At 40.7% G+C, this 23,686-nt stretch overlaps 1 protein-coding gene and 1 long non-coding RNA gene across 8 annotated transcripts in view; one reads left to right on the top strand and one right to left on the bottom strand.

Annotated features, from left to right (window-relative positions):
- LOC147359396 (uncharacterized) overlaps positions 1–23,686 on the top strand; it is a 414,201-nt gene that overhangs the window by 161,509 nt on the left and 229,006 nt on the right. Inside the window, exons 3-4 of one of the 4 annotated variants that reach the window (XR_015140769.1) lie at positions 20,356–20,419; positions 22,748–22,762. The exons of the other annotated variants lie outside the window; for them this stretch is intronic. This is a non-coding gene — a long non-coding RNA (uncharacterized LOC147359396). Of the gene's footprint in view, positions 1–20,355; positions 20,420–22,747; positions 22,763–23,686 lie in introns of those variants that run through there. 4 annotated transcript variants of the gene reach the window in all.
- CPA6 (carboxypeptidase A6) overlaps positions 1–23,686 on the bottom strand; it is a 296,877-nt gene that overhangs the window by 138,232 nt on the left and 134,959 nt on the right. The window lies entirely within an intron of this gene.

Raw genomic sequence — 23,686 nt, 5'->3', positions numbered from 1 at the left:
TCAAGGGTATCTTCCCAACCCAGGGATTGAACCCACATCTGTATTGGTAGACAGATTCGTTACCACTGAGCCACCAAGGAAGCCCTAGGTTACCTTACCCTGGAAAACAGGACCTACTAGCCTTGTAAAGAAATCCCTGACCTCCTAGTCAGTCGTGCCCATTGACACATTGCCTTTTTATTGTAAAACTTGCTGTTATCCAAAATTACTGGGCAGAGCACTCCACTGCCTGCGAGGCAATGTATTTCTCCAATTCATGCCTTGTTTTTCCTTGAATAAAAGACATCAAAATTTTATTACATTGCTTTAGTTTTGTCATATGACAGAATCTTATTGTTATAGTTATTATTTTGCAATTTAAAGCTGTTATCCCACTGACTTCTGGCTTCCAATTGCTTCTACTGAGAAATTAAGCAATTTCTCAAGCAGGCACACCTTGTTTTATTGTGCTTCAGTTCTCTTTTTTTAAACAAATTAAAGGCTGTGGCAACACTGCACTGAGCAAGTCTATCGGTGCCATTTCCCAGCCAGAGTTTTCTTACTTTGTGTCTGCATGTGACATGTTGGTAATTCTTTCAGTATCTCAGGCTGTTTTCATTATTATTTGTTACAGTGATCTGTGATCAGTGATCTTTGATATTACTATCCTAATTGTGTTTTTTAAAATTAAGGTATATATTTTAAAAACAGTGATATCACACACTTAATAGACTGCTGTATACTGTAAACATAACTATTATATGCACTGGGAAACCAAAAAATTAGTGTGATTCATTTTATTGTGATATTCGCTTTATTGATAGTCTCAAACTGAACCCACAATGCCTCCACGGTATGCCTCTATTAGGGCTTCCCTGGTTGCTCAGATGGTAAACCATCTGTCTCCAGTGCAGTAGACCTGAGTTCGATACCTGGGTCAGGAAGATCCCCTGGAGAAGGTAATGGCAACCCACTCCAGTATTCCTGCCTGGAGAATTCCATGGACAGAGGAGCCTGGCAGGCTGAAGTCCATGGGGTCACAAAGAGTCTGACACGACTGAGTGACTTTCACATTCACAGGACTATTGTAAAGTATTATTTACCATTATTAATATCACACTTGAGTGGGTTATGGGATCTGTTGAAAATCATCTTCAACAAAAGTTGTGTCTGAGTTAGTAATACTCCATTTTACCTTGTGGAGGTACCCTTTTTAAACTGAAGTAATATTATATTAATTTCAGGTGATTTAATAGTGATTCAATATTTTTATAGATGATACTCCATTTAAAATTATCATAAAATAATGGTTATGTTCCCCTGTACTGTATAATATATACTTGTAGCTTATTTATTTTATACATAGTGGTTGTATCTCTTTAATATAAATTTATTTTAATTGGAGGTTAATTACTTTACAATATTGTATTGGTTTTGCCAAACATCAACATGAATCCACCACAGGTATACACATGTTCCCTATCCTGAACCCCCCTCCCTTCAGAATCAAAAGAGACACATATACCCCAATGTTCATCGCAGCACTGTTTATAATAGCCAGGACATGGAAGCAACCTAGATGTCCATCAACAGATGAATGGATAAGAAAGCTGTGGTACATATACACAATGGAGTATTACTCAGCCATTAAAAACAATACATTTGAATGAGTTCTAATGAGGTGGATGAAATTGGAGCCTATTATACAGAGTGAAGTAAGCCAGAAAGAAAAACACCAATACAGTATACTAACACGTATATATGGAATTTAGAAAGATGGTAACGATAACCCTGTATGCAAGACAGCAAAAGAGACACAGATGTATAGAACAGTAGTTGTATCTCTTAATCTTCTACCCCTATATTACCCCTTCACCTTTCTTTCTCCCTGCTTGTAAACACTAATTTGTTCTCTATATCTGTGGGTCTATTGCTGTTTTGTTATATACATGCATTTAAAGTTTTTTTTCAGATTCCACATTTAAGTGATAATAGCATAATACCCCGGAGAAGGCAATGGCACCCCACTCCAGTACGCTTGCCTGGAAAATCCCATGGACAGAAGAGCCTGGAAGGCTGCAGTCCATGGGGTCGCTGAGGGTCAGACACGACTGAACGACTTCACTTTCACTTTTCACTTTCATGCATTGGAGAAGGAAATGGCAACCCACTCCAGTGTTCCTGCCTTGAGAATCCCAGGGATGGGGGAGCCTGGTGGGCTGCCGTCTATGGGGTCGCACAGAGTCGGACACGACTGAAGCGACTTAAGCAGCAGCAGCAGCATAATACCCTCTAGGTTCATCCCCGTTAATGAAAATAACAGTTTCATTCTTTTTTATAGCTGAAAAGTATTCTCTTGTATGTATGTATGTATGTGTATATATGTGTGTGTGTGTGTGTGTGTGACATCTTCTTCATCCATTCATCTCTTGATGGATGTGGTGCGTGCATGCTCAGTTGCTCAGTCATGTCTGCCTTTTTGTGACCCCATGGACTGTAGCCCACCAGGGTCCTCTGTCCAGGAGATTTCCCAGGCAAGAATACTGGAGTGGGTTGCCATTCCCTTCTCTAGGGGGCCTTCCTGACTCAGAAATTGAACCCATGTCTCTTATGTCTCTGCATTAGCAGGTGGATTCTTTACCACTAGCACCACCCAAGAAGTCATGTTCAGTTCAGTTCAGTCACTCAGTCGTGTCCAACTCTTTGCGACCCCATGAATCGCAGCACGCCAGGCCTCCCTGTCCATCACCAACTCTCAGAGTTCACTCAGACTCACGTCCATTGAGTCAGTGATGCCATCCAGCCATCTCATCCTCTGTCGTCCCCTTTTCCTCCTGCCCCCAATCCCTCCCAGCATCAGAGTCTTTTCCAATGAGTCAACTCTTCGCATGAGGTGGCCAAAGTACTGGAGTTTCAGCTTTAGTATCATTCCTTCCAAAGAACACCCAGGACTGATCTCCTTCAGAATGGTCGGGTTGGATCTCCTTGCAGTCCAAGGGACTCTCAAGAGTCTTCTCCAACACCACAGTTCAAAAGCATCAATTCTTCGGTGCTCAGCTTTCTTTACAGTCCAACTCTCCCATTCATATGTGACTACTGGAAAAACCATAGCCTTGACTAGATGGACCTTTGTTGGCAAAGTAATGTCTTTGCCAACAAAGTAACGACTTTGTTGGCAAAGAAGTCATGTAGATTACTTCTATATCTTGGCAACTGTAAATAATGTTGCTATAAATATTGGGGTGCATGTATCTTTTCAAATTAGTGTTTTTTTCATCTATAGACCCAGGAGTGAAATTGTTGGGTCATATGGTAGTTCTTTAGTTTTTGAGAAGCTTCCATACTGTTTTCCATAGTGACTATACCAATTTAGAATCTCACCATGGATGCACAAGGGCTCAATGGTTCCCTTTTCTGTATAAAAGGCTCTTAAGTTTAATTATATCCTATTTATTTATCTTTGCCTTTATTTCTTTTGCCTTAGGAGACAGATTAAAAAAATTATTGCTATGATTTGTGTCAAATAGTGTTCTGCCCATGTTCTATTCTAGGAGTTTTATGGTTTCAGCTCTTACATTTAGGTCTTTAATTCATTTTCAGTTTATTTTAAAAATTCTTAGTATCTAACTCAAATGGTGTCAAGGAATATTTGGTATTATAAACGTTTAAGTGAGAGGCAGTTTTTATGCCATATGAACTTCTAGCAATACCAATATAGACATGTTTTAATCTTTCCTCTTTAATATAACCACAAGAAGATTTCCTCAATAGCCTTATTTTGTAAGAACAAAGATTTTCAAGAGAAGGCCTTGAATGAATAGTGAACTTTTGTTGATATTACAGTATTAATCAAGTATTTTTACATTACTTATCAACGTCTGATACTTTAGAGCTTTGTCAAACACTACTTTCTGCGTAAAACAGCAAGGCTCTGGGGGCATACCTGTCCATACGTGTGTATAATAAAATCTTGAGAATTTCCTGTAATTGTAAATGGAGAGAGCTATTACAAGATATCTGTAACATAATTTATGGTTGAGTGCAAGTCCACATTTAGAATATTAGACATTTTGATTATATCTCTGCAAATGCTATATACATAATGTATAGTATACAGCAGGCTAGCTCTGTTGGAACATGCAACATACATTTAAACATCTCATAAAAACACTTCTCACTTGGCAGAACTTCACTGCACTTCAGCTTGTAATATCACAAATCCTAACCCATGCATATTTTAAAATGCCTACCCTGTACTACAGATACATACTTTAAATACCATATATGAAATAGTATTTTCTACTTTTCACTAGATTCAGGCATCCACATTTCCCTGAAAGTGACCACATTACAGTATAAGAGGCTCCAATATATTGTTCAGAATCTTCAATAGTACTAGAAATGTTTTCTATCAGATATTTATTGAAACAACTTGTTAGCTTGTTAAGGTTTAGAAATCTGACACACAAAATTGTTTCAGCAAAGCTATGTTCATAGAATTGATGCTTTTGAACTGTGGTGCTGGAGAAGACTCCTGAGAGTCCCTTGGACTGCAAGATCAAACCAGTCTATCTTATAGGAAATCAACCCTGAATATTTATTGGAAGTACTGAAGCTGAAGCTCCAATACTTTGGCCACCTGATGTCAAGAGCCGACTCACTGGAAAAGACCCTGATGCTGGGAAAGACTGAGGGCAGGAGGAGAAGGGGTGACAGAGGATGAGATGGTTGGATGGCATCATTGATTCAATGGACATGAGGTTGAGCAAACTCCTCGAGATAGTGAAGGACAGGGAAGCCTGGCATGCTGCAGTCCACGGGGTTGCAAAGAGTCAGACACGACTGAGCGACTGAACAACAATGGTCACAGTGCATGGGGTAGAGCTGTACTTATAAGCAATTTTACCTCAAGTTAAAATTTTTCAAAAACTTTTTTTTGAAAATAAGTACACAAGTTATTTTAAGTGTGTGGGCCTGTGGAAACATAAGATAGCCTTTGATGTATCAAGTATTTCCTTTAAGAATTGGGAACTCATTATTTAGTCTATATATAATTTGACTGAACACTATGTTGCCATGGATGTAGAGAAATAGAAATTCTTAGACATTTCTGGTGGGAGTGTGAATTGATAAATTCTCAGTGAACAATTTGAAAAATATCTATAAATGAAAGTATATATGCTCTTTGACCCAGTAATTCCATTTCTGAGAAATTATCCTACTGGTAAATGTGGGAAATGAATTTCCTATCAAGTCCTTCATTGTGACAATGTTCATAATAGCACAGTATTGGAATCAATCTTAACATCATCTGTGAAAGACTGGTTAAAGACAGTTTGGTATGTTGACACAATGAAAACTACAGAGCTACAAAAAAAGAATATGGGAGCATTTTTTATTTTGTTATGGAATGATTGCTAAGATATCTTAAGTGAAGAAAGTGCCTAGTAGAACAATGTGTATAGGTCTGTTATAATTTATGGAATATCTTTATCTATCCCTTCCCCTGCTACCTCCCTTCCTGGATTTGTGTTGAATATCTCTGTAAGAAACTGCTAACACTGGTTGCCTCTGTGGGAAGAACCTTATGATAAGAGAGGTAGGAGAGGATTTATTTTCATTGTGTCTCCTCTAAATATTTTGAATTTTGAACACTATATGTATTGTGTTTTACATTAAAAAAAATCCAACTTCTAATGAACATTTGAACCCTACATATGTCACAACAAAGAAGAATTCATCGTGTACTGAGACCTAGTACTCTGAAGCTATAACTACCCATAAAACAGAACAAAGCTGGTATCTTCTAAAAAGCTTTTACTTGCCTTCATCTCATCAAATCCAACATGGAGGCATAGACTATGACACTCCATTGCGAGACCTTAGTGAAATAGAAATAACAGCAAAACTGGAACATAACCACCCAACTCGGGGAGGTAGAATGAGTCAGATCAACTGCATATTAGGAAAGTATGGCTCCATTTCTGCTTCAAGAGTAACCATGACTCACAGTAGAAAATGAGATAAAGCCCATCACACATACCACTTGTCACTTCTTTACCTGCTTGGGAACTGTGATAATTAAACCAACTAACATTTTATAAAGAGTTTGGAATCCCTTGATAGCAAAGTGTTATATAAGAATTATATAATCTCATGAAGTTCATATAAGAATTTTATAAGCTTTCTAGTCTTTAAAAAAATGAAGTTAATGTTCTCATTATAAGCAAGAAATTAAATGTGACCCAAAATGGATCTCTGTGTTTCCGTCCTAGAAAAGAGGTAAGTTTCTATTTTAGAGGTTTGGTCTGAGTTTTGTCTATTATATCCTCATACAAAATGCTTTTATTTCCAAGGATCATTCTCTTTCTACGAAATATCCTTCTGTATGTACAAGAACTGCATTCCTTAAATGTTTGCGTTTAAGTACAGAGGCTCACTTTGAGCTTGCAATTATATGCAGGTACTCTTTACCTCCCAGGCAGAGATGGGTGCAGGATTTGTCCTTGAGCTGTTTTAATTTTAGCAATTATTCTTACAAAATTCCTTGAGAAGAAACATTTAGAAATCCATTCAAATTTAAACTACAAACTTATTTATTCTTGAAAGAGTTTGTCCTGTACTTTAACATACTTCTTTCAGGATTATGGTTTTCCAAGAGGAATGAGGTTGTTATTAAAAGAAAGAAAGCCTCTGTCAGTTTCAAAATGGATCCTGAATGAAACTGACAGCTGCTAAAGCATGTCCATGAATTTTTGTTAAACAGCATTAAATAAATAATTAGAGATTCTTTGAAGAGTATTGGAAACATTCAGATCTGTAGTCAGTATTTACTAAGTTTCCTTTCAGACAATCTGGAGTTACTGGTGGTGTATATTCAGTGAGACTGTCTGCAAATGATTCCCAGGCAAGTGAGATTTTTTCCCTCTACCCTTTTTCCTTTGAGAATAAGCAAGGACTTGAATCGCTAAGCATTATCTTCTCTCTAAAGCCTTCCTGTTAACCTCAGATTAAATTGAACCTAAATTCTGTAATTGCTTTGTTTTGCTCTGCTTTTGCCTTCACACTGTCTTATTGTAAGTCTGTCTCTTTTTGCCTATATACCATTCTGTCCCCTTGACTCAAGTTAAGCCTGTGGGTGTCCTTAACATTTTTCATCCTTTGTATTAACAAACATAGTATACATTTCTAAAAACGCGTGTTCTTTTTATATGTGTATGTACTCAGTCACTTAGTCCTGGCTGACTCTGTGACCTCATGGACAACAGCCTGCCCGGCTCCTCTGTCCATGGATTTCCCAGGCACAAATACTGGGATGGGTTGCCATTTCCTCCTTCAGGGGATCTTCCCAACCCAGGGATCAAACCCATGTCTCCTCCATTGGCAGGCAAATTCTTTCCCAGTGAGCCACCTGGGAAGAACATTCTTTGTATATGAGGCAGGGAAAGGTAGTATTTGTGTGGAATGGGTGTATAAACAGCAGTTTGGTTGGAAAGGTAAAAGGATGTTGAGAAATGTCAATCATCAATATCAAAATACATGGAGAGGTGATGGAGGTTGTGTGGTTAAGGAAAAGAGAGCTACAATTTATTAACCTTAGGTTATTCTTATTAAGTTGGGTGTGTCATTCTCCTATACTCACAAGTGAATGAGAACACGTGTAAGAAAACAAGAATGTGAGGACAGATTGTATGAGAGAATAACAGAGTTCTTCATGGGCTCAAGGAGAATGCATGCATCTAGTCATGGCAGTTGGCAAAAGCTTCTCATGAGTTAGCATCCAGGATGGTCCTTTTGACAGGTAAATATGAAAGGGGTGGGTATTCCCAAAGGTGTAGGAGTAAAACTCACCCTTACCTCCTTTAAAGCTTTGCTCAAAGGCCATCTTTTTAATGATATCTTTCTGACCATTCTATTTAAAATTACACTGCATGTCTTTCAGTGTTCTTCCTGCTTTACTTTTGCCCAACAAATATGACCATTTGATATTAATATTTTTTTAAACATTTTTTTGGATCAGGTCTATGATATTTTGGGCTATCTCTCAGAAACTAGATTCCGTAACCAAATCCTGAATCTAAACATAATTCTTAAATCTTATTATAATTTTTGGCTTCCTAGTCCTGGTCACTGTCCCCGCTCCCTAACTCAATGGGAGCCACTTTGAGGGTATTGGAAAAAGTAGGCTGAAGTGGAAAGGTAGAAAAAGAACTCGATCTAAGTCACTTTGCAGGAACTTCCCTGGCAGTCCAGTGGTTAAGACTTGGCCTTCCAATGCAGGGGGTGGAGGTCTGATCCCAGGGCAGAGACTAAGATCCCACTGCCTTGGGGCCAAAAAAACAAAACATAAAACAGAAGTGATACTGTAACAAATTCAATAAAGACTTTAAAAATGGTCCACATTAAAAAAAAAAAAAAAACCTTTAAAAAAAAAGTCACTTTGCAAATCTGAGAAATCTTAATGAACCCTTTTTTCTGAAAAGCTCTTTCAGTTTTATTTTCCTCTGTTTAGAATTTAGAAGCATTTTTCTTGCCTTTTTATTCCCCCAATTCCTTTTCATTTCTGTTTGTAAACTGGTCAGTTCCTGCCTGAATTCAGCTCCTTGTGATACCTTTCTGTAAACAAAGAAAAGAACCAATGCATGTTAATATTCTGGATATTTGCAACTACTTTCCTTAGAGCTATAGGATCAATGTAAAAGTCACTCAGTTGTGTCCAACTCTTTGCCACCCCATGGATGGTAGGCTGCCAGGCTTCTCTGTCCTGGGATTTCCCAGGTAAGAATACTGGAGCGGGTTGCCATTCCTTTCTCCAGGGAAACTTCCCGACCCAGGGATCAAACCCAGGTCTCCTGCATTGCAGGCAGATTCTTTACTGTCTGAGCCACCAGGGAAGCTGGATCAATAAGTACTTTTTTGGGGACAGCCTTCCAAGTTTAGCTGATAGTTTAAATGTTATTGTATAACATTGGTCTTTCTCTCTCCAGATGGTGATGTCTAGGTTCCTTCCATCTACTGCCCAGTTGCTAAGCTAATGCCATATATTTTTGTTTAAGATAGCACTCTGTTGTACCACCTTCAGTATTAGCTGTGATGATGCTGAAGGGCAGAATATACAACCCAGGGTGGTCTGGCTAAGACTCCATGTTCCCAGTGCAAGGGGCCAGGGTTTGATCCCTGGTCAGGGAACTAGATCCCACATGCCACAACTAAGACCCACTGCAGCCAAATAATTGAATAACTGTTTAAAAAAGAATATGCCATCCCAAAATATGAGGAGTTCAGGACAAGCCACTTTCAGGGGTGCTGCTGTTGTATTTTGATTATTTTAAGCCTTAAGCACTTGAAAACAGCAAATGCAGGGAGAAACTTTTTTATTTTCCTTATCTGCCTAAAAATATTAACACATTCTCTAAAAAAAAACATTCCTGTCAACAGTCATAACTCTCTTCCCTAGGAGTTTCCTCAACCAGGGAAGACTGACTCTTATCATAAGAGAGGAGACTAGAAACTGAAGGACAGTCAGCCTTGCACCCTAATAGGCACATCAACTTACAGACGTTTAATTCTACATTGCTTGTTAGTGATAAACTCATGTTTCACTATGGTCTTTGATTTTTTCCCCTTATGTGTGATATAGTCTAAAAGTTTGTAAGCATACTCTGCATTTGTCCTTAAGATAACTCTGGCTTTGTGTTTCTGAGTGCTCAGTTGCTCAGTCATGTCCGACTCTGTGCAACCCCATGGACTGTTGCCTGCCAGGCTCCTCTGTCCATGGAACTTTCCAGGCAAGAAAACTGGAGTAGGTTGCCACTTCCCACTCCAGGGGATCTTCCCGACCCAGGATCGAAATTACATCTCTTGAGTTTCCTGCAATGGTAGGCAGATTCTTTACCATCTACTATTTAATTACAGTTATCTGGAATTCTGATTATAATCCCAGCTTCCTGGACATTTTCTGGAGACCATAAGCATAGGTTTGATGAAGAGAATGAGGCTAGATATTATTCTTCAGAGAATTAACTTTTACGGCTATGTTTCTTACATTCCTTATCTGAGATGGAATCTACTTATAATTGTATGATATAGATGTCATTTGTATAATTTATGGAGAAATAAATTATCCTAGGTAATATCCTTAGTCCTGTGAAAGTCAACCTTTAGTATACATCATTTATCTTGATCAACTCTGATCAATTGATCTCTTGACCATTAAGGGCTCTGATACTCTTAAAAGAGATCAGGTGACCCCAAGAGATTGTTATGCCAAAATTAATGTTTGTTTCATAGTCTATAAATTGTTTTGCCTGATATTTTTGAAATACATATAATAAATAAGATCTGTGATACGTAGAGTCAACTTCACATTTGCTAAAATAGAAAGACCTCATTTGCTGCCACTATTTCTCCTCCGGTCTCTTAGCTGCTTCTCCCTTATTCACATAGTCATAGTAGAAAAATAATTTTTTAATGTTTGATGTCAATTATTTAGATATACTAAAATAAAATGTGCTGCCATGGTTTGAACACATTATTAATCAATAAATAAAGAAGCAGGCTTGTTGCTGGGGACGGCAGGAGAGATGGCTCACTGGCCAGGCCGTCAGCGCTTCTGGATAATATTGTGAAGGGAGCCAGGTTGGTCCGTGGCAAGCCCCCAGTTCCTTCCATCCAGACTCCTCCTTTTAGCACATCCACATCTCAGTGTTCTTTCGTGCTGTCAGCTGGCTGCTCGAATAATTTCAGCAAAAGTTTTTTTCCAAACCTGATCAAGATTTCAGATGAAACCTCCTGAAATCATGTTCAAAAGGAACTCCTTTAAATTAAAGTCTTTTGTGAAATGGATGCAGGATGACTCCATTTTTTTTTCATCTAAAAACTGGGATAATAATCCCAATCTTTAAATTGCAGCGATTACATGATAAATATTTGATACTTAGAATGTTTGGCACATAGTAAGTGAAGAACTGTTAAATCCCTTCTCTCTCTTTTTTTGGTGGGTGGAGGGATTCAAAGTCATCCTTTAATACGGCTTCCCTGGTGGCTCAGATGGTAAAGACTCTGCCTGCAGTGAAGGAGACCTGGGTCCAATTCTTGGGTTGGGAAGATCCCCTGGAGAAGGAAATGGCAACCCCCTCCAGTATTCTTGCCTGGAAAATCCCATAGACAGAGGAGCCTGACAGGTTACAGTACATGGGGTCACAAAGAGTCAGACACAACTGAGTAACTAACATTTTAATAGCTACTCCCTGCCATGACCTTTTTACTTCTATTTCTCTTCAGATGATAAGGTTAGTGAGAATAAAGACCTTAATTTATCTTGTTAACTACCATATCTCTGGAGCTAAAGCAAAGGTGCTGTGTTATGAATATACTGCCTTTTAACTGCAAGTCCACCCTCTTTTTGTCCTGCTTTGTGATACTCAAGCTGGGCCCTGCAAACATGTCTCCTCTGATGGCTGGTCAGTGCAGGCTTTGTCAGGAGAGGGCTGCAGAGATACAGCAGAGGAAGGAGCCTCTTCTGGTTCCCACGTGCTTTCTTCCCTCCCATGCTTTCGGTGGCATCTATGAGTCATGTCTGTGTGTGTGTGTATGTTGCTCAGTTGTGTCCGACTATTTGTGACCCCATGGACTGCAGCCTGCCAAGCTCCTCTGTCCATGTGTTTTCCAGGCAAGAATACTGGAGTGGGTTGCCATTTCCTTCTCCAGGGGATCTTCCCAACCCGAGGACTGAAGCCAGTTCTGCACTGCAGGCAGATTCTTTACTGTCTGAGCCACCCAACTTGACTCATGTGAGTCTGAGTTGCACTTACTCTGTCGGGTTTTTTGGACCCCACAGCTAACAGTTTCCTTTGGACCAGCTCTGGCCTGCAGGTATCCCGGCTCATTTCTCCACCCGTCGGTGAGCCACTGACTCCAGGGAGGACTGAATCTCTGCCTTGGGGTTGAGGATGGTGAAAAACACTGTCAAGTTCTTAGTCCCTTCGTCGGTTTCCTTCCTATCCCAGGGGTAGAGAGCCCAAGTGCAGTACTCTCTGCCCTTGTATTTGCTCTCTTATGCCTTTTAGTAGTTAGTCATCCTTTACTAAGTTAATACTATTGGGTTGGCCAAAAATCTCCTTTGGATTTTCCCATAACATCTGATAGAATGAACATTTTGGCCAACACAATACTTTACATAAAATTTTTCTGTTCAAATTATTAGTGTGGTTTCTGACTGGACCTTGGCTGATCTTGTTGACTAAACCAGTGGACTGTCTATTCTAAGCCAGACTCCTGATGTGGTGACTGAGGTTCTAGGACAAGGAAGGGTGGGACTACTGAATGAGAGAACACATCCTGCCCTTCTGTTGTTTATCCTCGCATCTAGTCACTCCTTCCTGAGAGCCCAGGGCTTGCTCCCTCATCGGATCACCGCCAGGCTCAGACTTGTCCACCAACACAGAGATGTCTTTTGCCTGTGATCCCAACGTTCTCTCTCTAAGGGGGTGAACAAACAAGACATGTGACTTCTTAAAGATCACTGAGCCCTGCACTGGGTCAATATCTTCTCCTTGTGAGAATATGATTGTGCCCTCTGAACCATCTCCTTTCTTCTTTCTCAAAAATCTGAGGCTGAGTCTCCGCCCAGATCACAGTCCACTTTCAAAATGTGACTAAAATGTGAGAGAACAGAAGAACACTCATGATCAGATAGCCTCAAAGCAAATGCAATTATCAGGAAAAGATCTAAGAGATATATCTGTGGGACCATGGGAATTTCAATCACTCCACAGTTACACAGCTATGAAAACAAAATGGTAGAAAACAGGAAATGTCTTTAATCAACTCAAATCTTTGTGGCTGATGAATATGCAGAAGCTGCTCTGAATTTCTTTAGGGCACAGAGAACTGCCACATAGGCATCCCTAATAACTGTTTTTAGGTTATAAGAAAGGCATGGATTTGTTCATCAAGCTCATCAAGGATGTCAGCACCTTAAAGAGATACAGACACTTTTGATTAAACAGAACAAATAGACTCCGAGAACACCTGAAATCTGATTTTCAAATTGAAGTATTTCTGGCTATTACCATTATTGCAGTCACTGAGTGAGTCAACGCCTGAAGGCAAAATTCTAACGTGACCTGAGACTCTAGCAGAAAGTGGCAGAACTTAAAGATGATTCTCTCAGAAAACTTACATCAAGCTTTTAGAGACATCCTACTTCCTTCATCAAACTTCCTTTTTAATTGAAGAGACAGATAATTTCCTTTACCTCACACCTTTGCCTATTTCTTGATACTCCCTTTAACCCATCTTTCTATCCAAAAGATGATCTATGATGATAATCTTTTGGATCCTGTTTAAAATATATTCAGTCATACTTATGTTCTTAATTAGAATCCAAGTTAGAGTTGCTTGCATTATAATCTAATAGGCAAGTAGATGAATGAATGACATCTGTTTATTCCTACAAGGTTTGTTGAGTGTTTACTACAGCCAAGTATTAGGGAGTGTCAGACATTGACTCCACCCAAAGAAGAATGGCAAGTACTCTCTGCTCTCAGAAGGTTCTCAGTCTACTGAGGGAGACACAGCATGTCAAAAATAACTGCAGTATACAAATATATTAATACATGTGCCAGCTATAGGGTAACCCAAGTGTGCAAATAATCAACTTTTTCTAAAATGTCCTACACTACAGGTTAGGAAGTAGGGGCACAGATAAATCAGATAATTTGCTGACACATACAACACGAAAGGGGCTTCCCAGATGGCTCAGTGGTAAAGAAACTGTCTGCTGATGCAGGAGATGCAGGAGACATCGGTTCAGTCCCTGGGTCGGGAAGATCCCCTGGAGAAGGAAATGGCAACCTACTCCAGTATTCTTGCCTGGGAAATCTCATGGACAGAGGAGCCGGGTGGGCTACAGTCCATGGGGTCACAGAGTCGGACATGACTGAGCATGCGCACATACAACATGAAAGAGCCTAGATATGAACCCAGGAAGTCTATCTCCAAGGGTTATACTCTCATTCATCACCATGCTAACTGCTTTCCCCAACTGACCTGTATAAGACCTCACATGGTTAAATATTTAATACATGTGTTTGGATGGTCATGGTCCACTCCTTTGAGTCACTGGTACTCATTTATATGCTGGTGCCCATTTCTTTAAAATGGGGTTCCGTCTTTCTCACTGAAAATGATCTCTAAAACCATGTAAGGCAGGGGAAATCACTCGACATTTATGTAACTAGAGAAAAAAATATACTAGAAAACAGGAAACTTCTAAAACCAAGCAAAGTCTTTGTGGCTGATGAATAGGCTATTGTAAGTTCATGGGTCTAGGAAATGGCACCAAAGTGTAGTCTATACATTTGGTCGGAAAGCTCTCAGCCACTAAGAAGCTTCATCTCTGCCCTTTAAAAGGAACTTACACATCCTTGATCCCATGTTCATGTTCTTTAAAAGCAGAAATAAATTCACATTTGACAAAGCAAAAATCACACCCTTCAATTCTTATTATTTTTGGGGTGAAATTATAAGAATAAATACAAAGGGTGATTTACAAAGGACAGGAAAAAAAAGTGGAGCCCAAAAGGTGGGTCTGGAAGGAGTAATGGTCTCTTGCATGTTTTGGCTGGGCTGCGTTCCTAGGAGTGCGTGCCTGGCTATGCACTTCTTTAGCACCAATGGAAGGCTCACTCGCTTCTCTCCCGTCAGTGCCTCCCTGTGTGTGTGTGCTTAGATACCCAGTCGTGCCCGACTCCTCTGACCCCACAGACTGGAGCCCGCCAGGCTCCTCTGTCCATGGGAGTCTCCAGGGAAGAATACTGGAGTGGTTGCCATTTTCTTCTCCAACCAGGATCTTCCCAACCCAGGAGTTAAACGCACTGACTGAAATTCAGGGATCTACTAAATTGCAGATCTGTAAGCAACTCGTTGCACTGGGGATGGACTGGGGGAGGGAAGATGTTGGTTAAGTACAAAGTGACATAGATGCCCAGATATACTGTCTGTAGAGGGTCAGAATTCAAGGAGAACCCTAAGTGTTAGCCTAATCTTCAGAGGTGTGTGATGTTTATGAGTAGGACAAAGAGGAGAAGAGCATTCTAGATAAGAGGAATAGCTTAGAAAAAGCCCCTCAGAGAGAAATGACAGGTCAGTACAGCAAGGGTTCTGAGCACTGAGCCAAGGACAAAATGGATGATGAGAAATGCTTAAGAGGCAGGCCGGGTGGGGTTTTCAAGGGATCTGTGTGTCATGCCAAAGAGTTTGAAGTTTATACCCTTGGCCAGTGCTTGATTCTCCTTACCACCTGTGAAGGCACCTAAGGAACTTTTCAAAACACTCTAATAACCAAGGTTCATCTGGAATTTGAGCCTTGGTTATCAGAATTGAATCTGAACTTCTGGCAGGTGTGGGGGCCAGATACCAGCTTTCAAGAAGACTCAGTGTACAGCCTGGACTAGAAATACTGCTACTGACAACTCATTGTCAGTAGCTCAGTCTTGTCTGACTCTTTGCGACCCCATAAACTGCAGCATGCCAGACTTCCCTGTCCATCACCAACTCCCAGAGTTTGCTCAGACTCATGTCCATTGAGTCAGTGATGCCATCTAACCATCTCATCCTCTGTTACCCCGTTCTCCTCCTCAATCTTTCCCAGCATCAGGGTCTTTTCCAGTTTTGACAATGGGGAACACTTCAAAAGCTTTAAGTAGAGATATGACACGGTCAGTTTTCAGTTCAGAAAGATCACCTTGACTACACTATCGGGAACAAATTGAAGTCATAAGTGAGTGATGGGAAGGCAGTTTGGGAGATGAGTGCAAACCAGGCTAGAGACCATAAGGCCAGAATCAAGGTAGTGGCAGCGAGACTATAGACAAGGTAGGGGCTGTCATCTTTCACTTCATATTTGGTGCAGACTGGAAAGGATATGTATGTGTGGGGTCTGAGGTTGCTTATAAAAATGACCACACATTTTTCTCATGTCTGTATTCACACCTTACATGCATACATCACTTCAGTCATGTCCGACTCTGTGATCCCATGAATTGTAACCCACCAGGCTCCTCTGTCCATGGGATTCTCCAGCCAAGAATACTATAGTGGGTTGCCATTCCCTTTCTCCAGGGAATCTTCCCAACCCAGGGATTGAACCTGAGTCTCATATGTCTCCTGCATTGGTTCTTTACCACTAGCGCCACCCAAAAGCCCACAGTTCACACCTTGAAATCATCTAATCAAGAACTGGAGTCTGTTGTACCTTGAGTCTGGATTGGCCATTTGACTTCCTTTGGCTGATGGAATGTGGAAGAAGTCCTGAGTTTTGAACTGGGTTTAAGAAGATTTGTAAGTTTGCTTTCAGATCCCCATGACATCCAGACTAGCTACCTAGACTAAGAGACACATGGTCCAGATGTCCTGTCATTCCAGCCTACAGCCAATCCCTAGCCATGAGAGTGATGGTAGGTAGATGAATGAGCCCAGTGGAGATCACCTTCTATGGGAGATTGCGCTGGATCTGGCCGCTTGAGCTGTCCAGTTTCAAGCACTTTAGGAATAACGATTACTATCATCCAACAAGAGCAACTACTTTTAAAGTTTAAAAACTCATCTCAGAACAGGTTGTTTAAAGATCAAAACTAAGAAGTCTTACAAACAGAAAAGAAACATGGTAAACTTAAAATACAGTGGTATTCCACCTTCTAAAGTAAGGGAAATAAAAATAAAAATTAACAAATGGAACTTAAACTTAAAAGCTTTTGCAAAGCAAAGGAAACTATAAACAAGATGGAAAGATGATCTTCAGAAAGGGAGAAAATAATTGCAAATGAAGCAAGTGATAAAGGATTAATTTCCAAAATATACAAGCCATTCACACAGTTCAATATCAGAAAAACAACCCAATCAAAAAAGAGACAGAAGACCTAAACAGACATTTCTCCAAAGAAGACTTACAGATGGCCAGTAAACACATGAAAAGATGCTCAACATCACTCATTGTTAGAAAAATACAAATCAAAACTACAATGAGGTATCACCTCACACCAGTCAGAATGGCCATCGTCAAAAATCTACAAAGAATAAGCCCTGGAGAGGATGTGTGCAATCCTCTTGCACCGTTGGTGGAAATGTAAATCGATACAGCCACTATGGAGAACAGTATGGAGATTCCTTTAAAAACTAGGAATAAAACTATCATATCACTCAGCAATCCCACTACTGGGCCTATCCTTGAGGAAACCAGAACTGAAAAAGACACATGTGCTCCAATGTTCATTGCAGCACTATTTAAAATAGCTAGGATGTGGAAACGACCCATATGTCCATCAATGGACAAATGGACAAGGAAGATATGGTACATATATACAATGGAATATTACTCAGCCATAAAAAGAAACAAGTTTGAGTCAGTTGAACTGAGTTAGATGAACCTAGAGCCTGTTATACCCAGTGAAGTAAGTCAGAAAGTAAAACAAATATCATATATTACTGCATTTATATGGAATCTAGAAAAATGGTATTTATGAATCTATTTGGAGGGCAGCAGTAGATATGCATACATAGAGACAAGACTTGTAGACACAGTGGGGGAAGGAAAGGGTGAGTTCAATTGAGATAGTAGCTTTGAAACATATACATTACCATGTGTAATATAGATAACTAATGGAAAGTTACTCCATAACACAGGGAGCTCAACCCAGTGCTCTGTGACAACCTAGAGAGGTGGGATGGGGGTGGGGCAGGAAGGAGGTTGAAGAGAGAGGGGATACACACACACGCACACTTATGACTGATTCACGTTGTTGTACAACAGAAACCAACACAACATTGTAAAGCAAATGTCATCCAATTAAAAATAAATTTAAAAATACAGTGGCATTAGTCCATGGTCATGTTGTCAACTTGAGTAAATTAAATGAAGGAGCAGGGTAATCAGAATAAGAATACTGTAGGATTTCTTTTTTTTTTTTTTACTTTTGAAAGAATGTTTCCAACGTATTCCTGTCTTTCCCACAGATTGTATTATTTCTCTTAATGTTTCTGTTATTGAGTTTACTAATTACCAATAGCCACAAAAAGGGAGGAAAAAACTGCATACCACCTCTGAAATTTGTATTCCTGAAATGTAATCCATAACTGCATTTGAACATCCTGCCTGGATTATAAGAAGCTTTCTTTCAAAAATCATGCCAGAGAAAGCAAAAGCAAAGTTGCTTCATTGCTTTACAAAGCCTTTAACAGAAAAATGTAAATGCTATTTCCTGCCCCAAACATTTTGACAGATTAAAGTTTTGGTCTCTTCTTCACATTTATCTTTCAATATCATTCAGAATGCTTGTGTGTATCATCAGCTAACTTACTGAGTCACTGGCTGTTTGAGGTTATCCTATTAGATTTTTATTGCTAAGTTACCATAAATTTAGTGGTGCAGTTTTTTACTTTACCATTTCTGTAGGTCAGAAGTGGCTTGGCTTTCTGCTTAGGGTGTCACAGGGCTGCAACTAAGGTGCCAGCTTAAAATGCAGTCTCATCTGGGGTTCAGGATCCTCTTACGTTCTCACCAGTTGATGGTAAAATTTACTTCACTGTGGTTGTAGGACTGAGGTCTCTGTTTTCCTTCTAGTCAACTGTCAAAAACTAGAGACCTCCTGCAGTTCCTTGCTACGTGGCGGCTCTCAGCCTAGATGTTTGATTTCCTCCAGGCCAGCAGGAGTCTTTCTGATTTCCTCTTTTTGCAATCATGTGGGGGAAAGCACTGTTTTTAAAGTCTTCATCTGATTAGGTCAGGCCCACCTGAGCAATCTCCCTACTTTAAGATCAACTGACTTGGTACCCTACTTACATTTGCAAAATCCTTTAAAAGCAGTGCCTAGATTAGTGTTTGATGGAATAGCTGGGAGAAGGTGTGTATATACCAGGGCTAAAAATCTTAAAGATCATCTTAGAATTCTGTCTCTCGTAGCAAGGCTTAAGAGATCCTCTAATGGCACAGTTTCTAATGAAACTCAGAACAAGTAACTCCTGCAGCAAGAATTCTATCATTTATCTTCTTCCTTACAAGTTCCCTAATCCATTAAACCGTCCAGTTGGATGTTGGAACTTGTGAGCTCCTAGGGACCACAGGTGTTCTGGACTCCTGTGGGTCCAGCTGCATGACTTGGGCGGGTACCAAGAAGGATTAAAAGAAGAGAGTGGTCAACTAGAGCACAAAGCTGAGGAGGGAGGTCACACCTGGGCAAGGCAGCAGCCAAGTTCACAACTGAGCAGAGAGAAAGGATAAAGCCTGCCTCATATGAAGTGCAGCTTTTTCCCCATGGAAATTTATGACTCTAGATATGTCACTCAAAGAAAACTAATATTTTTGAGGATATGTTTTAGTTGGAAAAAAATGATAAACTTTCAGACACAGGGCAGTTTTTTATCCTACAGATCTCTGAAGAGAAAATTGGAAACAAACATCATTAGTTTTTCTTTCACCAAGGCTGTGTCAATTCTCTAAGAGAAACTTTGTCTGTGATCTTACATAAAGCCATTTTTGTTTCTTCAGAGCACAGCGAATTTGCAAGGAAATGTAGGCAGACCATGGTGTTCAGACTTTAATTTTACTCACCTGCATACTGTCCCCTCTCCATCATAATTTTATTTAAATCATGATTATGCTCTTAATTAACAATTTAATTGGTTGGTGCTTTCTCAATCCAGTTCTCTGGAGGCATGGTTTTCTGTTTAACTTTCTTGTTTTAATTCTTCAGCGAAACCATGAAATTTAATTAGGAAAGTAACCAGCTTTGTAACAGCAGTTCTCTGTCTAATTAGCTATGCTCTGACAGTACCTTCTCAGATTCCATTCAGCATTGCACACACACTTTGCATTTGTTCAGGTTTCAAATGAGGCATTGTGAATTTAGCCTAAGCACATATTCCAATTGTTTTTCATTTTTCCATAAATGCTTGGTTATAGCCAGTGAAAACAGAAAAAGTAACTTAGAGCATTCCTGTGTGCATGTGCTAAGTCACTTCAGTCGTGTCTGACTCTGTACAACCCTATGAACCATAGCCCGCCAGGCTCCTCTGTCCATGGGATTTCTCAGGCAGGGATACTGGAGTGGGTTGCCATGCCCTCCTCCAGGGGATCTTCCTGACTCGGGGATTGAATTTGCATCTCTTAACATCTCCTGCATTGGCAGGTGAGTTCTGTATCACTAGTACTACCTTGGAAGTTCTAAAGCATTTATATATGCTGTTAAACCAAGAGCCATCAAAGCCCAAGATATAGAAACGTTACCTTACTGTGCTTATTCATTTCTATTGCTGCAGAACAAATGACCACAAGCTCAGCTTAAAACAATCCCTATTTATCATCTTACAATTCTATAGGTTGAAAGTCCAGATGCAGCTGGCTGGATTTTTTTCTTGAAGATTTCCCCAAGCAAAGATCAAGGTACAAGCTGGGCTGGAATTTCATCTGGACCTCAGGGTCGTTTTCCAAGCTTGTATGCTTGTGGCAGAATTCTTAATGGTTGTGGGACTGACATCTCCATCTCCATCTCCGTGCTGCCTATCACTGGGGAGGGCTCTGATGTCCTAGAGGCCACTCTCCTTATCACATGGCTCCCATGTGCGGTTCACAGCACAGCAGCTTGATTCTACGCCAGTGGGAGCACTTCTCTGACTTCTTCGTCTGTGAACAGCTGGGGAAAACGCTCTGCTTTTAAGAGGCTTGCCTGGTTAGGTCGGGCCCACCCTGGTACTCTCTCTTCTGCCACATAATACATTATATATCAAGACAATGACTATCTTATCGTATTAACAGGTCCCCCCGCCCCCGCCTCTCCACACACACACTCAGAGGAGGGATTATGCGGGATGTGTACACCATGGGGTAGAAATTGTGGGGCCACCTTAGGATTCTGCCCACCACACTATGCTGCAGGGAAAGAAGGCAACTGAAAGCCTCTGGCAAACTCTCCTCTCTCTCCGTGGAGGCAGTGCACAGGGTGTGCTGAAGAGCTGTTAACAATGGCCCCAATTCTGTCCCGCCAGCTCCACAGGGCATCGGATGGCAGACTGTCACATTCTTTCTTCTCTGCAGGCTGCTTTCTCTGCCTGGCCAGAATTGCCATTTTCAGCAGTGCAAGAGGATCACGGGATGAAATCACATGAATTTAAAAATTACATCAAGTTAACATGACACTTTTGGATAGAAATTTATTTAAGCTCCGGGCCTCAAACTTCAGCCCAATAAAACAATTTATAGGCTGAGCCATAAGAGTCTTCCAGCAATCACTGAAACTGGAGGTGGTCTTGGTGACCCCCTGACTCAAGGAATAAAGTAGGTAAGAGCATGATATTGATCACATTCTGAGACCAGGCTCCACTGCCCTGCAGACTCAGCTTTAATCCTCTCCATTGTGACTAGGATCAGAGAACACAGACTAGAGTCAGGAGGTGGGCTGACCTGGGCTCTAGAAGGCTTGGCACTGCCTAGATGTGTATTCCAGTTCTGCCCTGTGACATGGGCAAGTTCCTCAACCTCTATCTGTCTCTCCCAGTTTCTCTGTCTGTTCAGTTCAGTTGCTCAGTCATTCCAACTCTTTGCGACTCCATGGACTGCAGCATGCCAGGCTTTCCTGTCCATCACCAACTCCTGGAGCCTGCTCAAACTCATGTCCATCGAGTTAGTGATGCCATCCAACCATCTCATCCTCTGTCATCCCTTTCTCCTCCTGCCTTCAATCTTTCCCAGCATCAGGGTCTTTTCCAGTGAGTCAGTTCTTTGCATCAGGTGGCCAAAGTATTGGAGCTTCAGCTTCATCATCAGTTCTTTCAATGAATATTCAGGATTGATTTCCTTTAAACCAGTCAAGATTGACTGGTTTGATATCCTTGCAGTCAAAGGGACTCTCAAGAGTCTTCTCCAACACCACAGTTCAAAAGCATCAATTCTTCAGTGCTCAGCCTTCTTTATGGTCCAACTCTCACATCCATACATGACCACTGGAAAAACCATAGCTTTGACTAGATGGACCTTTGTTGGCCAAGTAATGTCTCTGCTTTTTAATATGCTGTCTAGGTTGGTCATAACACAGCAGTAATAACAATACCCAATTCATTGTGTTGTTGAAATGAGGCAATTCTGGAAAGCACTTAGCACTGTGACCATCACATGCTGACTGTGAGGGGCCGGATGTAATTGTCTGTGACATGGACTCAGAGTATCATCAACACTTGAAATATTAACTCCAACTCCCTCCCCTTCACTCTGCTCCCCTCTTTCCTCACCAGTCCCTTCCCCTAAGCCCCTTCACATCCAAATCATTTCCTTCCCTGGTTTACTCCCTTTCCTTAAGGACCTAATGAAAACAATATACAGGAACGTATTTTTCTGTACATATTTTTTCTGTATATGATTTTGTGTTTTTCTTAAGTACCAAAAGTCATGATGTGAATGTGCTGTTATCAGGGTCTACGGTCTTGTCTGCGCTTAGCATCTTTTGGTTTCATCTACAATGACTGATGAGTTTATGAGGAGTCCCCACAGTTCCCACTGATATAATGCTATTGCTTTTGATAATGGTAAGTGATTATCACATATAGAACTATGCAATTTCATTTTCATAACTCTATAAGGCCTACCAGGTAAATATATTAACAAAATGGGGGAAAAAGTCCTTTGATGAACAATTTTTTCCCCAATATTTGGTTCAGAATATTTGTTCCCTGAAATACTGCACACTAAAATGTAAAGGGGGCTCTTTTGCTTTTCTAGTGATATGTCTGTTACTGCTGCTGCTGCTAAGTCGCTTCAGTCATGTCCGACTCTGTGTGACCTCATAGACGGCAGCTCACCAGGCTCCCCCGTCCCTGGGATTCTCCAGGCAAGAACACCGGAGTGGGTTGCCATTTCCCTTTTCCAATGCAGGAAAGGGAAAAGTAAAAGTGAAGTTGCTCAGTCGTGTCCGACTCTTCGCGACCCCATGGACTGCAGCCCACCAGGCTCCTCTGTCCATGGGATTTTCCAGGCAAGAGTACTGGAGTGGGGTGCCATTGCCTTCTCCGAGTGATATGTCTACCACACGTCAATGGAGACAGACGCTTGTATTTGAACCTTGCTTTGTTTCACTGCAACTTTTGAGTCCCTGGGGTACTGTTCAAAGAGTGTTCAGGTATTGCTGCTAAAAAATCTATAATGGGGTTGATGATCATATGTAACCAGAGGTAGCTCAATGTCAGTACCCAGAATCAGGGATTCTTTTGAAGGGGAGAGGAGATTTAGGAAATGCCTGGCAAGCTCAGCCTCGTTGGTATTGGAGAAAATCACAAGAGTTTGGAATAAACTCCTGCCTCCTCATTCATGAGCCCTTGTCATGAGACTCCAACTTAAATTGGCACTGCCTGTGTAGGAACCATGGATGAGGAGGAAGCAAGCAATCAATAAAAGTTCAAATAAACTTCCTTTGCAAATAAAGTCAGTATCTGAAGGGAAAACGGCAAAGAGAAACATCAAACCAAAAATAAAACACCCCAAATCTGATAATTATACATATCTCCAGAAGCTACCGAATTTATCCTTCCTCTGTCATCCCCCTAACACCATCTCCAGGTAGAACTGTATGCCAGTCCTAGGACACTTGTTTGTCTATCCCACACTGAGGTTAATGAGATGCCCTGGTAAATATGCTTTGCTTTCCATTAAAATGAAGCTAGA

Source organism: Bos grunniens, chromosome 14 (assembly GCF_055505025.1).
Source record: "Bos grunniens cultivar Pamir isolate PY7600 chromosome 14, Bosgru_T2T1.0, whole genome shotgun sequence".
NCBI lineage: Eukaryota > Metazoa > Chordata > Mammalia > Artiodactyla > Bovidae > Bos > Bos grunniens.
This window is presented reverse-complemented; position numbering and strand designations above follow the sequence as displayed.